Source organism: Galeopterus variegatus, unplaced genomic scaffold (assembly GCF_000696425.1).
Source record: "Galeopterus variegatus unplaced genomic scaffold, G_variegatus-3.0.2 Scaffold14211, whole genome shotgun sequence".
In the NCBI taxonomy this organism is placed as follows: domain Eukaryota; kingdom Metazoa; phylum Chordata; class Mammalia; order Dermoptera; family Cynocephalidae; genus Galeopterus; species Galeopterus variegatus.
In genome coordinates this window covers 11,631-23,212 of record NW_007740322.1, presented here as the reverse complement: position 1 = coordinate 23,212, position 11,582 = coordinate 11,631, and the positions used below count along the sequence as shown (strand labels likewise).

The following is an 11,582-nucleotide window of genomic DNA, read 5'->3' as shown; positions in this document are numbered from 1 at the left end:
ATATCGGTTAGTGTCTAAGAGATCTCATTTACTATAAGTTTCCTGGATGTGATTGTTGCCTCAAACTAATATTTTAAAATCAACAAGTTTAGCTTAAATCTGTGGACATGTAAAACTATTACTACTAAAAATTTCACTAACACAAAATACTACTTATATTTTTAAAACTAGATCTGTGTATTAATGATTTATTATGAACACTGCTCTGTCACATTCACCTACGTAAATTATCTAAAAGATAGAATTCATTTCTTCTTTCCAATGTGATGGTGCACAATGAGAAATTAATTCGTGCAACAGTAACTCAAGATATTTTAGCTACAGCCAAAATTCAATTCAGAGAGAGAAACGTGTTACTTATCCTTCATTCATTAAAGTGAAAAACAATTAATAGAGAAAAACAAAACATAAAATATAATTTTGCCTTACATCTACTATCTGTAGAAAGCTTAATTATTACAGCCTTGTGAAATTATAAACTTATAAAAACCCATGTAATATGAAGAAAAAGTATTAGCTTCACACTATAAAGCACGTTAATAGGTTTTGATGATTTCTTCAATGATTTTTACTACAATATAGAGTTGGGAAGAAATGTACATTTTAAGTGCCCTTTATGGTTATTTTTCTTTAACCATAAAACACAACATTTATTTAGTAAGATAATGACATTAAAAGTCAAATTACATAATGATTAGTACATGATTTGAAATAAAATCAAAATTAAATATTAAGTTATTCATGGTTTATAAAATGATTTTTGAAGATAACTGAGAAGATCCCTTTACCTGGCCATACTTGGCTGCCAGGTGGAGGGGCGTGCATTCCTGGTCATCTGCTGTATTGATGTCCCCGCCGTGCTCCAGGATAACAGATGCCACCTCTTTGTAGCCACTTGCACACGCCATGTGCAACTGCAATGAAGAGGTACTTCATTATTTAATTTGTTTTAAAAAAAGTAGTAACACCAATACAGTTTACTCAGTGGTTTAAAAGAGACCCATTTAATAAAATATTGGATCTAAAATACAGAGACCATAAAACCAAAAAACATACATGCAATTTTATTTATTTGGTATATGAGGATATTATCATTCTTTGAAAGCAAGTTTATGACTTTATTATTTTCCTTCCGACTCTGATAATGTGCACTTTTCCATGTAATTTCTATTCCCTCCAAGTTCTCCTTCCCACTACAATCTGAATATTGAAAAATACAAAATGTTATAAGTCAATAGTTTACCACTTCTTGCCCAAAGGTCAAAGATTTACTGACTAGCTCTAATATTCCAGGCCCTGTCCTTGGTGCTGTAGGAGGGGACTTCAAAGGCATAACTTGAAACAGGAAACACGATCATCGCGATGCTTATATACAAAGGCACAGGAACACTAGAAAGGATTGATTCATCCTGGCAGGCTTTAAATGACTATGTAGTTACCACTTTAACATTCTTCCATTTAGTTTCTTAATGGAATCGGACGTTTAGAAATGAGGTCATAGGAACTGTAATGATGAGGTCAGGGTTTGGAGAATTTTTCACATTTTTCAGATGAGGGAATTCCTGTTTCTAAGGCAGCAGACTTTATTCCTAAGGAAACCATCATCAAACCTGACTTAAATTAGGTTACTAAGTAACGACATGATTTATTTCACAAACATAATAATTAAGTAGAAGAAAATATCAAGAAAGAAAAAAATAAATTAAAACCAGTAAAATTAATGGCTTGTTCTAGATTTGGTGGCATGGAATTTGGTAGCTCTCTTCTTTTCTGTTTACAGAAATGATAAAGACAAAATTATTGTAAAGTCAAAAAGGCAAATTTAATGGACATATTTTTATAAAACTCAGCAAAAACATTTGCTTTTTTACCTTCAGACTTAATTATGCTCTTTAATCTACAGTGTATACTTACATGTTTATTTTTTGTACTTTCGAATACATTAGAATAGCAAACATATTCATCTAATTTAAGGCATAAACATTAAGACACTAAATTTCACATCAATCTTCCCACGCTTTGTTACATACAGCACTCATCTCATTAATCATTAATATTCTAACAAATGATCTTAAGTATAATATATCTATAGGTATTTTAAGAAAAAGGATTTTATATACTTGTTCTTCTAGAGAACTAATCTTTCACCTGCTTCTAAATTTATTCTACATTATTTAAAGACTATTTAATAGTCAATGATTGGCAGTTTATTCTGTGCTATATGCAATAATACCTGGATCTCAGAAGAGTTTTATTTTTAGTATCAAACTGAATCTATAAAACTAAATCAAGAATGGTTCCATGAGTTGGTTGCCAACTGATACTAATGAGGTCAAGTTTACAGGGCCATCCCCTCTAGGAGTAGATTTACTTTGCATCCAGCAAACATTGCATTCTGCTATTTAGAACTTAGTCCAGTTCCCAGCCAGTCATCTCCTGCACAGCCTAGAAGGAAGAGAGAAGAACGCCGATAGTCCTGGCTCATGTACTAGCAAAGCTCTTCAAAGCACTGGCTCCCAATGACATCTGTGGAGGCTGCAAATTTAATTCTAGGTAATCTCAAAACAAACAGAAGCACGCAATACCCTAATTGAACACTTTCACTTCACATAATCACTTTCACAGAATTTCATAAAATATAATATCAGGAGCTAAGACTTTACCTTGATTCTACTGGCATTCAACTTCTGAGTTCATAAGCAAATCATTAGATCCATAAGGTATAGTTTTTCATCACTAGGAACACGTTAAACAAAGTTTAAAAAAAAGTCTGTTTTATGAAATGTAGTTTATACTTCTACTACTTGTCCTGGCTATGACTCGGAGATATCAGACACCCAAATTTGAAAGTGCCTAGCATCATCGTATCTTAGGATATTCCTCTCCTGCTATTTTAAGGGGTCTTGTGAGAAACCCAGTTATCATTTCTCTTTTTTTTTTTTCCTTTTTGTCTTTTATACTGACCGGTAACGGGATCACAACCCTCGGTGTCGCGCCCATACCGGGGACCGGCAACGGGATGGCAACCCTCGGTGTTGCACCTGCACCGCGCTCAGCCAGTGAGCGGGAACCGATCTCCACATGGGATCCGAACCCTCGGTGGGAGCACCTCTGCGCTCCCAAGCAGCGCACTCTCCAGTGCGCCACCGGACCAGCCCACCCAGTTATCATTTCTGAGCCAAACTAGCAGCAGCATATTCAGAAGCACAGTTCTCATGGAAAATTACTGCAATTTGGAAATCACTTACCACACAGGACAAGACGTTATAACGGTTTCACAAACATTATATATAAAAGTTATAAGTTATTTCTCCTAGTCTTTACAACCTGTGATATGGTTATCACCCTGATTTTGTGGATGGAAACTCTGTGGGTTAGAGAATGCAGGTAACGTTCCTTGGGCCAGTAAGGAAATGTGGCCACTGAGATCTGAGGCCACGTTCTTGTGCACCCTCCAGCACCAGGAGGAGGAGAGTGGACACCAGAGGTGGCCAGGCCACTGGCTAACACCGCAATATTGATGCTTCTAATACATCGCAAGAAGTGTTAATCCCACCCCTTATGCATTTTAATATAAAACATTTCTTCTTCCTGTAAACCACCACGCCCCTCACCCCCTCACCCACCCCAACATACTAATCATGTACTAGAATGTTAGTCTCTGGAAGATGCACAGGATTTGCACACACGCTTCAGTCCTCCCTGGATACACCACCAGCACCTTGTTTGCTGAACGTGGCTGATTGCCTCCAGGTATACTTTGCAAAGCCATCACCAGGTCCTGGTGTTTTCCAGACATAAAAGAACAGCAGAGTCTCACTCCAGCGGGGATACTCTAATGGCATATTTTGATGAAATCTATGTTAGGAGTAAATGTAGATCAATCTTGAGGAACAGCCATTCAAATACCTTCTAGGATCAGTCTGGATTTCTGAGCAATAATTTCAGTTCTTCCCTCATCTATATTTGTGTCATAATGCTAACAGAGGAGCTTTACTATTTCAGTTTTGACTGAACTATGAAGATAATGGATTTCATATCCAACGTGAGACTGCACATGTGAATCTTAAAATAGTTCTCCATGTCCAAACGCTGCTCAGACGACTCTACCTCCAGACTGCGGGCACACTAGGTCAGAAATTAGAGCTATAATGAGAAAGGAAAGGTTGGGCATTTTTGTAGAGCACATACATACATGACAGGAATCCACCTTCCTTCCCCGTGGTGTGTGTGGTGTGTGCGTGTGATGTGTGTGTGGTGTATGTGGTGTGTGTGTGCTGTGTGTGTATGGTGTGGGCTGTGTGATGTGTGGCGCTGTGTGTGTGGTGTGTGTGTATGGTGTGGGCTGTGTGATGTGTGGCGCTGTGTGTGTGGTGTATGTGCTGTGTGTGTGGTGTGTGTGTATGGTGTGGGCTGTGTGATGTGTGGCGCTGTGTGTGTGGTGTGTGTGTATGGTGTGGGCTGTGTGATGTGTGGCGCTGTGTGTGTGGTGTATGTGCTGTGAGTGTGCTGGTGTGTGTGTAGTGCTGTGTGGTGTGTGTGGTATGTGTGGTGCTGTGTGGTGGTGTGTGGTGTGGGTGTGTGCTGTGTGTGTGCTGTGTGTGTGGTGGTGTGTGGTATGGTGTGTGTGTGGTGGTGTGTGATGTGTGTGTGCTGTGCCTGTGGTTTGTGTGTGGTGGTGTGTGGTATGTGTGTGTGCTGTGCCTGTGGTTTGTGTGTGGTGGTGTGTGGTGTGCGGTGTGTAGTATGTGGTGTGTGGTTTGTTTGAAGTGGTGTGTGGTGGTGTGTGGTGTGTGTGTGGTGGTTTGTGGTGTGTGGGTGGTGGTGTGTGGTATGTGGTGTGTGGTGTGTGTGTGGTGGTGTGTGGTGTGTGTGTGGTGGTTTGTGGTGTGTGGGTGGTGGTGTGTGGTATGTGGTGTGTGGTGTGTGGTGATGTGTGGTGTGTGGGGGGGTGTGTGGTGGTGTGCGGTGGTGTGTGGTGTGTGTGTGGTGGTGTGTGGTGTGTGTGTGGTGTGTGGTGTGTGTGTGGTGTGTGTGGTGGTGTGTGGGTGGTGGTGTGTGGTGCATGTGTGGTGCGCAGTAGTGTGTGGTGTGTGTGGTGATGTGTGGTGTGTGTGTGTGGTGTGTGTAGTGGTGTGTGGTGTGTGTGGTGGTGTGTGGTGTGTGTGTGTGGTGTGTGGTGTGTGTGTGTGGTGGTGTGTGGTGTGTGTGTGGTGTGTCTGTGTGGTGATGTGTGGTGTGTGTGGTGGTGTGTGGTGTGTGTGTGGTGTGTCTGTGTGGTGATGTGTGGTGGTATGTGCTGCATGTGTGGTGTGTGTGGGTGGCATGTGCGGTGCTGTGTGGTGGTGTGTGGTGCGTGTGTGGTGCGTGGTAGTGTGTGGTGTGTGTGGTGGTGTGTGGTGTGTGGTATGTGGTGTGTGTGCGGTAGTGTGTGGTGGTGTGTGCTGCATGTGTGTGTGTGTGTGTGTGTGTGTGTGTGGTGTGTGGTGTGTGTGTGGTGTGTCTGTGTGGTGATGTGTGGTGGTGTGGTGTGTGTGTGTGTGTGGTGTGTGTGTGGTGTGTGGGTGGTGGTGTGTGGTGCACGTGTGGTGCGCAGTAGTGTGTGGTGTGTGTGGTGGTGTGTGGTGTGTGTGTGTGGTGTGTGTGGTGGTGTGTGGTGTGTGTGTGTGGTGTGTGTGGTGGTGTGTGGTGTGTGTGTGGTGTGTCTGTGTGGTGATGTGTGGTGGTGTGGGGTGTGTGTGTGTGTGGTGTGTGGGTGGTGGTGTGTGGTGGTGTGTGGTATGTGGTGTGTGGTGTGTGGTGATGTGTGGTGTGTGGGGGGGTTTGTGGTGGTGTGCGGTGGTGTGTGGTGTGTGTGTGGTGGTGTGTGGTGTGTGGTATGTGGTGTGTGTGCGGTAGTGTGTGGTGGTGTGTGCTGCATGTGTGGTGTGGGGGGGGCATGTGTGGTGGTGTTTGGTGGTGTGTGGTGCGTGTTTGGTGTGCGGTAGTGTGTGGTGTGTGTGGTGGTGTGTGGTGTGTGTGGTGTGTGTGTGGTGTGTGGTGTGTGTGTGGTGTGTGTGGTGTGTCTGTGTGGTGGTGTGTGGTGGTGTGGGGTGTGTGTGGTGGTGCAGACGTGACTTCCCCCTTCACTCTAGGTCAGAGCAAGGCTTTAGCCACGGCCCAGAGAGGGCCCACCTGCTGCTGGGTTTGGTGGAGGCTCCGTGCACTGGTGGGCTTCCTGCCTGGGAGGCGCTGCACTGGCTGTCTGCTTTCGTGTGCAATGAGACAAGTTGTTGCTACAGCAGGATCCACCTTTACCCATGAGTTCACAGAGGAAAGAACATGTGGTAGTTTTCCTATGGAGAGTGGTCATTTCCAGTTCTACTCCAGGGGGATGCCTGAAGGAGCAAGCAGGGGTCCACAGAGAGAATCCGGAGTGTCCTCTAACTCCCAAGAGCTCGAAAGTGCACAGGACCCTTTGGAAGCTCTGCACCACTTGGTCTGGGTGGGCTAGAGCTTCCCAGTGATGAGGGTGGTGGGTGGTGTCTGAAGAACCCCCAATCCTCACATGAAGAGCAGTCCAGCTTCTTGCCCAGAGAGTGTGATGCCATCTCATGTAAGGTCAAGTAAAATATTCCTGCTCTCATTTCCTCCCCTCTCGTCAATCTGCCCCCTCCCCAACTTCAGAGGAGCTTAACGAGGGAGTGAGGGACAAAGGGGACTGTCAGGAGGGGAGAGAGTTGACCACATCCACTCTCCTTTCTATGGATTTCCCACCGTGGTGCGGCAATGAGCTGGTGGGTTTCATGTTTAACTGAATTCAGTGTCCTTAATATGTGGGCTCATTAGCCCTTCTGGATCTATGGATGGAATTCAGGGAGTTTGCAAACATGGGTGAGAAAATGGTTAGTTTTAATTTCTCCTAACCCCTAACTGAAACTTAGCAAATTCTCCAATGATGGACATAGACAGCCCACCCATGATGCTACCATGGGAAGAAATCACGGTATTTTCCTTCGCATTACTATGGTAGCATATATCCCAAAATATCATTCATGTTCACCACTAACGCTTCCTTAAAATCATGGTAATTATCAGATCTGTTGCTTAGCGCATTGATAAAGAAGCACATGGATTTTGCATCACAAATTTAATTTTTATATTGAGTTGTAGGTTTCAGCATAATTCTCTTCCTCTGTAATTCTATGAACTATTTTATATTCCATTTAAAATATTATTCTGATCCATGGACTATACCAGATGGTCACAGGAGAATATGGCATAAATACATCAATAACCCCTGACCTAAGCTGAGCATTTTCATGATCATATTAAACTGGACATTATGATCTCTAAATTGACGCTATGTTTGTGACATGAAATGATCATAAAAGTTTATTCCTTAAAAATGACCAGAAAATTGATAGTACTGGCTAAATTTTCATTCAGAATTAAGGGAATGAACAAGCACTACGGAAATAAGGGAGGCAAGAATAAAATTGCTTGATATTTGCATCTCATGAATAATTCTTTCCTAAAAAACCAAGTAACTGAGTCTCATGGCCAGATGTGATACAGCAAATTCTGTGACTAAACAGTATCTTCACAACATATATGCTATGTATTATGGTAACATTTTCAGAGTTATCTGTACACTCAAACTCAGGAGTTCATTTCCGTTTGCTCCGTAACATGGCATTTTTATAAATTGTATCCTTCTCTGGAGCTTTTACTTACTTTTAAGAATATTAATGCAAATTAAAAGGTTTTTATAAAGAACTGTATTGTATTTGCTTCTTTAATATATATTCCGTTAAAGGAGGAAAATGTGACATAAAAAACACCTGCTACAAGTTTATTCCCACTGAGTCTTCTGCTGGTATTTTCAACTCTTTTGCACATAACATTATAACAGTGTAAGAAGTTCTGGCTAATTTTGAACCACGACATTCCAACTCAGGATATGGAAATCGATCTGTGATCAAAGTGCCTTCTAATCATTATTGCCAACAACAGACAGAAGCACTTACAGAAAAGAAAATGTCAGGGAATGATTGTCATTAACGTAAATAGACTCACTGATTCAGGCACAAGAATCAAACTAAACTGCTACGTGTTAAATGCTGTGATCTTCTAGGTAGAATTCTTAGCCCTTCCATCATTGTCACTTTCTTGTAAAAAGCTTGAAGATGATCACCACAAGATTTAGATATTACAGAACAATTACTTACAACGTTTATGTTCTCTGTTTGGTAAAAAAGTCACAAGGAATATCAAAATTTAAGATGGCTGAAAATGATAGCAATTTACTGCTTTGTATTGATTATTTCAATAGCTTCTTGACTAAAGTGTGTATGTTCTTTTATTTAGCAGTGATTTTTTAAAATAAAAAGTTGTAATATCTTACAAATATCATACAAAAAAAAACGCCACAAAGGCTCAATTATGTGTTAAGTGTTCCTATTATGTGTTAGACATTAACTTACTACATGCAATAAATTAATTCTTAATTAAATAGCTCTCTCCAATCTGACTTTTTACTCTACCAGTCCCTGATACTGTCCTCCACGAGAAAACCAGAGACCTGCACGTTACCGAGTCCACCAGCCAATTCGCAGTCTCTGTTTACCTGACCTCTCAGCAGTATGTTCCAGTCCATAGCCTGTCCTCTGGTCACACTTTCATCAGTTGGCTCTAGGACATCTCATTGAGGTAGGTTCTCCATCTACCTCAGCACCTGCTCTGTCTCTTCTCATTTCTGGATCCTCTCTTCTCCTCATCTTCATGGTTTAGCCCCAAATCCTTTATCGCTCACATGTTGAATTGGTGATTTCATCTGTCATCAAGGCTTTCAACATCGGTTAAATGCTCATGTTCCCAAAATTCTTTCTCCGATCTAGACATCTACTGAATTCCAGGCTCCAATATCGAACCACTAACTCGACTGCTCCATTAAGATGGCAAAGAGGTACTTAAAACTAAGCTGGTCTGAGGCTCCCTGAACCAAGTCCATTTTGTCCTCAGCCTTCTCTGTCTCATTTGAGGACAACGCCACCACACTGGGGGTTTAGGCTAAAAGCACATGGAGTCATTCTGAAGTCTTCTCTTTATCTCACACCACACATGCACCAGGCAGTCCCATTGGATCTTTTATTAATTTAGCCTGAATTCAGCCACACCTCACCACCTCCACTTCTGCCACCGATAGAAAAGTGTCTGAGCCACGTCACCGACTGCCTAGGATACTGAAAGAGCCTCCTACCTGCGCTCCCAGCCTCACCTTTGCCCTTTTACCGTCCATTCTTAACACAACAGCAGAGTGAGTGACCCTTTTAAAATGAAAGTAGGATCACATCCCTCCTCTCTTCAGAAATCTCCAATGCCTTCCCGTCTCAGAGTAACAGCCCTAGTCCTCACACAGGCCCATAAAGCCCTGTGTCATCTGGTCCCAGCTGCCTCTCTGACTCTGCTTCGGCCATGAGGACCTCCTTGCTGTTTCTCAAGCTCACTCCGCGCACCTCTGCCTCAGGGCCTCTGCGCTTTTCACTGCTCAGCCTGGAAGGCTCTCTCTTCTTTACTCAGTCATTACTCGAAGCCATCCTTGTCTGTTAGACCTTACTCGTCTGCCTATCCAACGTGGCAGCAACACATCCGACACGCCCATGTCGTGTTTTCTTATTTTCTCCTTTGCATTTATTACTACAATATATCTAGTTCATTTATAGTGTGTATTACCCATTTTCCTCACTGAAATGTGAATCCATGACAAAAGGATTTTTGTACTTTTAAGAACTATTATTTTGTCCATAGCAAGTGGTCAGTAATATTTCTTCAATAAGTTAATTAGGATGCTTTGAAATTTGAATGTTATTCTTCCATACACTCTAAAAGCATACATAGTTTTCCTTTCTTACCACTTAAGAGTTATATTTTTTATAATCTTCTGAAATTTATAAATTTATGAATATTGATTTTGGAAGACAAAATTTAGAATTTAAATACATTTAATTTTTTATAAACTTCAGAAAACTATAAAATGATAAAAATTTACAATTATGGTCTTCTAGCTTTTCTCCTTCAAATTCACTATTTAGGAAGAGAATTCCATCTGTAGGTCTCAAGCTGCTTAATCTGTATTTAAGAAATCTAAAACGGATCTTATAAAAACTTTCCAGATGACAAAACTCTTGCCATTTAGTTAAGTCACTTTCCTGGTCAGGGTGTTCAGCCTCACACGACATTTTTTCATGGAAGAAATTGAATCACTGATTCCACCATTTCTATGCGACACACCTTCAGAGTTCCATACTTCCTTCTGGGTTCATATTTACTTTCTCTCACTGTTCCCCCATGTCTTAATACATTTATTTCCATTGTAATTAATTTTAACATAAGCAGGCCCAGTCCAGGCAAATTTTATGGGTCAAATGGGGAAAATATTATTATTTTGATGATTAGACATTACAATTATATTCAAATTGACGCAAATTTAATTCATCTGTTTTTTATTTACTGCCACAGTGCCTGACAGTAATAAAAAAAAGTAATGATAGTTGTTTGCCTGGATTTAGAATGTCATTTACCAAAGTAACCCATAGTTTCTTTAGCTTAAAATTAAAACAAAAGTATTTTCCTATAAGTGACATTGCAAAAATCACATTGACAAAGTAATGCACCAAAAACATACACAGAAGGCTTGAGGAAAACATACTGACATACACATATTGGCTTTCTCTGGGTGGTGGCATATGCATTTTTGATGTTCTTCTTTGAATATTTAAGTGTTTTCCATAATTTCTACATAAAATATGTATTACTTTTATAATCAGGAAAGAAAAACATTATTAAAAGGTTATTTCCAATTTTAAGTTTTAGAAATCCAGTTAAATTCTCTATTTAAACAATTCTGCGTCAAATATGTGAACTTACCAGTGTTACTCCCTCGTCATTTTTCTCGTTGACATTTCCTCCAGATGATAAGAAATGCTTGACATCTGTTAACATACTCAGTGGTCTCTGAAGCTTCATCTGACGCAGAGAAATCAGATCCACTCCTAGGGGAAAAGAGGGCCTTTCAAACAGAATGTCGGATGCTTCTCAGCTGCCGGAACTCAAAACAGCTTTATCATCAATCCTTTCAATATGCTCCTCTTTGAAACACTTCTTCCACTTTGAACTCTCATTCAAAGCATAGATAATTATTTCTCTTTGCGTACAATCTATTTCCAACTAAATTACAATTGCTAAAGGAAGAATAATTCACCTCTTGTTAGATTACAAAGAAAAAATATGATGTCTTATACACGGCAGGCTCTCCGTGAATACTTGTTTTAGTACAAATCATCAACATACACTTCCCAAAATAGTTTAAAGTACTTAAATTGAATTGAAACAAGTTAGAAAGATCCTATGATTTTTCTGGCCAAAATAGTTACTCCTAAAAGCAATGTGGTATTCTGGAATAGAAAAAGGACTTTGGTGGAAAAACTGAAAAAATCTGAATAAAGTCTGTGGATTAGTTAACAGTAGTGTGTCAATGCTCTTTTCTTAGTTTTTTTTTTTTTTCCTTTTTGTCTTTTTTACTGACCGGTAACGGGATCACA

General features: G+C 40.7%; 1 long non-coding RNA gene across 1 annotated transcript in view; it reads right to left on the bottom strand.

Annotated features, from left to right (window-relative positions):
• Nucleotides 1-807: 807 nt before the first annotated feature.
• The window catches only part of LOC103581899, an 18,279-nt gene continuing 7,504 nt past the window's right edge, over nucleotides 808-11,582 (bottom strand). Inside the window, exons 2-3 of the long non-coding RNA XR_549703.1 lie at nucleotides 10,909-11,033; nucleotides 808-914 (exon numbers count right to left, since the gene is read on the bottom strand). This is a non-coding gene — a long non-coding RNA (uncharacterized LOC103581899). The remainder of the gene's footprint in view (nucleotides 915-10,908; nucleotides 11,034-11,582) is intronic.